The sequence below is a fragment of the Ovis canadensis genome, chromosome 7 (genome assembly GCF_042477335.2).
Source record: "Ovis canadensis isolate MfBH-ARS-UI-01 breed Bighorn chromosome 7, ARS-UI_OviCan_v2, whole genome shotgun sequence".
NCBI classification, from domain to species: domain Eukaryota; kingdom Metazoa; phylum Chordata; class Mammalia; order Artiodactyla; family Bovidae; genus Ovis; species Ovis canadensis.
The window spans coordinates 58,403,398-58,409,740 of NC_091251.1; the positions used below are offsets into that span (position 1 = coordinate 58,403,398).

Genomic DNA, 6,343 nt, shown 5'->3' on the forward strand with positions numbered 1-6,343 from the left:
CTGGAGTTTACTCAGACTCATGCCCATCAAGCCAGTGATGCCATCCAACCATCTCATCCTCTGTTGTCCCCTTCTATTCCTGCCTTTACTCTTTCCCAGCATTAGGGTTTTTCCGATAAGTCAGTTCTTCACATCATTTGGCCAAAGTATTGAAGCTTCAGCTTCAGCATCAGTCCTTCCAATGAATATTCAGGACTGATTTCCTTTAGGATTGACTGGTTTGATCTCCTTGCAGTCCAAGGGACTCTCAGAAGTCTTCTCAAGGGTCTATTGAACACCACAGTTCAAAAACATCAATTCTTTGGTGCTCAGCTTCATTTATGGTGCAACTCTCACATCCATATATAACTACTGGAAAAATCATAGCTTTAACTAGATGGACCTATATAGGCTTTAGGGATGTTTTTCTCAAAGTGTCTCCCAAGATTGACAGAAGAGCTGTTAAAAGACTGGGACCGTTAACAACATGCAGCCCAGTTTCCTAGATCCTGAACAACACAAACAACAAGTTATTGAAGATGATAGAAAATGTAACTGTCATCTAATGTCCTAATCTCAACACAATCTTCTTGTTGATACATTTTTGAGTTATAATGAGCAAAGTTTATACAATTGCACTGAAAATTTTTATATTGATGAAATAAGGTATGTTCCTGTTTTATCAATATCAGGATCCAGGGTAAGATTTAGTTTGAAAGAAGAGAGATAGTTCCTACTAGAAATGTCTGCACTCTCCTAGGGGAATGATCATTGCTACCTTACACTGCCCTTCCAACCAAGGCCACCCCATAAGAGGAGGACACTTATCTGGTGTAATTGAGGCCACCAGGAAGGTCCTTGCTATTGATGTGGTTTTCTTCACCAAGAGGTAAAGCCTCTTTTTCCCCTGGTGAGGCTGAATAGATATCATGGCATGCTTCTGGATGGAATGTTCAGAGAAGTAGAAATTCACATGTGGTGGCAAAGACTGATGTCAGAGCCTTTCCAGAGAATAGGTTTTGGCTGCTGTGGCAGCTCCCAGGTACATAAAGGAGGTAAAAGGGGGAATTTGAAGGAAAATGGAAGCTGGGGTTTTTGGATTTCCTCAATGGTTTTGGCAAGATAATTTTTGTTCTAACTCTAGAGAAAATAATTTGCTGATGATTGGGGTGGGAAGGCTCAGTATTTATAACATACCAACTATGAGCTCATAGTCGTAGGGGACATTCTTACTTTAGATGTCTGAATTCTCACAACAACTTTGCAGGGTAGTTCCTATTACTTCCAAATAATAGGTAAGGTAATTGAGATAGCGAGAGACTGAATACTTTGCTCCCAGTGGTCTGCCTGGTAAAAGGCAAGACAGAACTGAAAAGCCTGGTCTTTCCTTCACATTCTACATCAGGGGAGAGGATCGAGCCTTTAGCCCTTTTTCCCTTTGTGGAACTAGGAGGAGAATGTGCTTCCATGATATTGGAGGTTTGTGAACACAGCCAAGATGATAGCCACCAGATGAAACTGGAGGATGCACCGTGGGAATGAGCATGTTGGCACTGGGGTTTGCCGTTTGCAGGGAATCTCATGGCAGTCTGAGTTGAGTCATTTCTCCTGGTTTCAGCTGGAAGACGTGCAGATGAAGCTCCTAGCAAGGAAGAACTGAGGGGAAAAACAGGATGAATGAGAACCTCTGAACCTATCGTCATGGAACTTTATATTTGTTACTGATTGACAATAGTCATAACAAGTCCTTCTTGCCTCCAGCTGATTCTAGTTACTGATTTAACCAGGGCGTTGTAATGTGGCTGCAATTCTGTGCACAAGGCTTTTGAAGCTGTTAATTCCGTCTGCTGGCTTGGCGCTCCGGTGGGCAGAGGCTGTCCCATTCAGCACCCTCCCCACCCCAGCACCTGACACACCAACTCTCAAGGACAGTGACCCCCTGCAGAGATGGGCCCAGAAAAATGCACTGGAAAACAAAATCTCTATCAGTAATTTTGTTGTCAGACAATCAAGGCTGAGACTCACTCATCTAGTACCTAATAGGTGGTCAATTTATTTTTCTTGAGCAATTTAGTAAATGAAGATCGAATGTCACAGTGACCATGGAAATATACCATAGATCTCCTGCCAGCAGTGGGATAATTAACTGAGGGCCCCAGCTGTGGCCTTTTTGAATCCAGCACAGTGTTTGCACAAGGCCATGTGTCTTGTGGGCTGGCTTCCAGCCAGGAACAGAACATGATGAGGATCCTCAAGGTGTCCCATTGCTGTGAGACAAATGGCTCCTCTAATGGGCACCTGGCTTGAGGACACCCTTCCTGCCTGTTACAGAGTGAATTACAGTCCCCCAAAGTTCATATGTTGAAGTCTTAACCCTGGTACCTCAGAATATGACTTTTAAGAGGTAATTAAGTTAAAATGGGGGCTCCTCATATGGCTCAGTGGTAAAGAATCAGCCTGCCAGTGCAGAAGATGTGGGTTTGATCTCTGGGTTTGGAAGATCCCGTGGAGAAGGAAGTGGCAACCCACTCCAGTGTTCTTGCCTGGGAAATCTCATGGATAGAGGAGCCGGGCGGGCTACAGTCCCTGGGGTCAAAAGAGTCGGACACGACTTTATAACTAAACAAAAACAAGTTAAAATGAGGTCATGATGGTGGACTTTAATCCAATATGACTGATGTCCTTATCAGAAGGGGAGATGAGGGGGATTTCCCTGGTGGTCCAGTGGCTAAGACTCTATTTTCCCAATACAGGGGGCCTAGGTTCAATCCCTGGTCAGGGAACTAGATCCCACATGCTGCAGATAAAAGATCCTGCATGCTGCACCTAAGACTCAGTACAAACAAACAAACAAATCTGAAAAAAAGAAAAAAAGAAGAACAAAAAAGAAGAGGATGTTATGATATAGACCTACACAGGGGAAAATGAAGTACAGACACAGGGGAGAAGACAGGCGTCTACAGGTCAAAAAGAAAGCCCTTGGAATAAAGCCCGTCCTGCCAACACCTTGATCCCAGAAACGTAGCCTCCAGCACTATAGGGAAATTTCCATTCTTTAGGTCTCCCAGTCCATGGTCCTTTGTTGTGGCAGCCCTAGGAAACTGGTTTCAGTCTATCCGAAATGTTCTTAGAGCACCTACAGTCTGAGACCTTTCCTCCCCCACCTCCCGGTGTGGCCTTTCCCTTCACGAGTGACGGCCCTGCTTTGGGGTCTGGAGTCTCTCTCCCATCTCCCCTGGCTCCCACTGTGCCTTCTCCCTCACAGGTGTTTCCCTCAACAAATCTCCTGTATGTCTGAGCCCCTCTTGGCATCCGCTTCTCAAAGGAACCGAGCTATCACAAATGTGATATGTAACATAGTCCTGAGATTATCTTTAGACTTTAAAAAAATAACCATTTATTTATTTGTATTTGGCTGTGCTGGGTCTTGCTGAGCAGGCTTTTGTGTAGTTGCAGCGAGCAGGGGCTACTCTCTAGTTACGGCGCCTGGGCTTCTCATTGCGGTGGCTTCTCTTGTTGCAGAGTATGGGCTCTAGAGCGTGCAGGCTTCAGTAGTTGCAGCATGTGGGCTCAGTAGTTGTGGCTTCTGGGTTTTAAAGCACAGGCTCAGTACTTGCGGCACACAGGTTTAGTTGCTCTGCAGCATATGGGATCTTCCTGGATCAGGGTTCAAACCCGTGTCTCCTGCCTTGGCAGTTGGATTCTTTACCACCGAGCCACCAGGGAAGCCCCTAAATTTTTAAAACATTTATTTTTATTCTGCACTGAGTCTTAATTGCAGTTTCTTCAATCTTCTATGCAGCATTCAGGGTCTTTAGTTACTGCATGTGATCCCTCTGTTCCAGCATGTGGCATCTAGTTCCCTGACCAGGGATTGAACGTGAGCCCCCTGCTATTGGGAGTGCGGAGTCTAAGCCACTGGATCACCAGGGAAGTCCTGACATTATTTTAAAATAAGCTCCAATAGTAAGTGACAGGGTTTTTTTGGGGAAAAAAAAAAGAAGTATCTTGCACATCAGTCTCCCTTGCCAGTATAGACAGGTTTTTAACGCTCTGACCATGTTTTCTGCCATGGTCCTCTGGGCAACCCAGCTGTCTTGGGGCTGCCTACTTCTGCCTGGGAAGGGAAGGGAGGTAAATGACCCCCATCTCGTAAGACTATAGCTGCCAGAGCTGGAAAGGACCTCAGAGATGATCACTCAATTTCTGCCCCTTAATTCCATTTGGAGAGACCAAGCACCCACATGGTTAAGTGTCCTGGTGACTCACCAAGGTCACAGGGCTGACAAATGGCTCTTATTGACATTTCCATGAATGTGTTTTTTAGAAGTAAATAGATACTGTTATTTAAAATGACATGTTTGGATCACCTATGTGTTACTAGTCACTTCTACTGGTTACCTGTGGTCCTGTTGAAATTCTGGCTCTCTCGTCTCACATGCAGTCAGAAGGAAGGATGCATTTTCCCCTTTCACCAATACCTGGGGCTGTTTCTAGGTACAAGCTTCTGACAGCATGCGACAGGGTTGATTTTTTATGAGCTGTCAGAGAAGATAAAGCCTAGCTCAGTAACTGAAGCCCACAGTGCACCCACATCAAATAGCAAGGCCTGCCTTGGGCTGCCAGCAAGCTGGATAGGGTCTGCCTGCCTCTTCCTCCATCTGTCCCCAGCAGATCTCATGTGGCATCACCAGCAAGCTGGCTGAGCCTGCCCTCGTCAGCTTGGGGTTGAGGAGGGGGAGTGTGGGGCTAGAGCTATAGGGCAGAGGCTCTGCTTGAGTCCAAGGCCTCCCACCCAGTCTTCTTTCTTCAAAATCAAGTGAATGGCTTGTGCTATTAATATGGGAATGAGTGAAAGTCACTCAGCCACGTCCAGCTCTTTGCAACCCCATGGACTACACAGTCCATGGAATTCTCCAGGCCAGAATACTGGTGTGGGTAGCCTTTCCTTTCTCCAGGGGATCTTCCCAACCCAGATCTCCCACACTGCAGGCAGATTCTTTACTAGATGAGCCACAAGGGAAGCCCAGCAATACTGGAGTGGGTAGCCTATCCCTTCTCCAGCAGATCTTTCCGACCCAGGAATCAAACTAGGCTCTCCTGCATTGCAGGTGGATTCTTTACCAACTGAGCTATCAGGGATGCCCAAGTTGCTCAGTCATGTCCAACTCTTTGTGACCCCATAGACTGTGTCCATGGAATTCTCCAGGACAGAATGCTGGAGAGGGTAGCCTTTTTCTTCTCCAGGGGATCTTCCCAACCCAGGGATTGAACCCAGCTCTCCGGCATTGCAAGTGGATTCTTTACCAGTTGAGCAACAAGGGATGCTCATAATTGTTAGGGAAATGGAGCATCCTCTGCTTTCCCACACCTCTCTGAATCAGGAAGCCAATTTAGGGCTGACTTATAGCCTGGTGGCTCCGACGGTAAGGAGTCCACCTGCAATGCAAGAGACCCAGGTTTGATCCCTGGGATCGGGAAAATTCCATGGAGAAGGGAATCTTCTCCAACCCATTCCAGTATTCTTGCCTGAAGAATTCCATTAGTAGAGGAGCCCAGTGGGATATGGTCCATGGGGTCACTAAGAGTCAGACACAACTGAGTGACTAACACAGGAACAGGTATAGGATAAGAAGGGCTTCCCTGGTGGCTCGGTGGTAAAGAACCCATCTGCCAATGCAGGAGATGAAGATTCGATCCCTGGGTTGGGAAGATCCTTTGGAGAAGGAAATGGCAACATACTCCAGTATTCTGGCCTGGGAAATCCCATGGACAGAGGAGCCTAGCGGGCTGTAGTCCATGGAGTCACAGTCAGACATGACTTAGTGTCTGAGTACGTACGCACATAGGATAAGAGCACCTCACAATTCCTGAGTTCCAAGAAGCCCTAGGACCCAGAAAGTTTCTTCTAGAACTTCAAAAATTCCTAAGGCAATGGTGAGGCAGAGCCTAACTCCCCGGGGAGGTAGCCCAGACACTGTTATAAAAGTTACTTATTAATAAAAACGAAAAATGCAGGCAGGTGAGGGCAGCACGTATAGTAAGATTGGAACGATTCAGAGAAGACTAGCCTGGCCCCTGCATGGATGACATACAAATTCCTGAAGCGTTTCATTTTTTTTTTTAAGCAGCCAGTCTGCAGGCTGTAGTTTTCTGGTTCAGTTTTTTTTTTAAGTGCATTAAAATATTATTTAACTTGCTGAGTTTTTGGTGCCCTCTTAAATTTTACACCCAATGCAAGTCTCAGCTTTGAGATACCTACTGCTTTCTGTCCAGCATCTCCTTCTCCTTGGTACCAGGACACCCAGTTTCTTTGGAAAATTACCCCTCTGTCTCTGTTCTTATGTGTGTGCTTTGGGTGGGA

General features: G+C 46.1%; 1 pseudogene; it reads left to right on the forward strand.

The window, feature by feature from the left end:
• The first annotated feature begins 6,001 nt into the window (after positions 1-6,001).
• LOC138444447 (U6 spliceosomal RNA) lies at positions 6,002-6,100 on the forward strand (annotated as a pseudogene).
• The last annotated feature ends 243 nt before the right edge of the window (positions 6,101-6,343 follow it).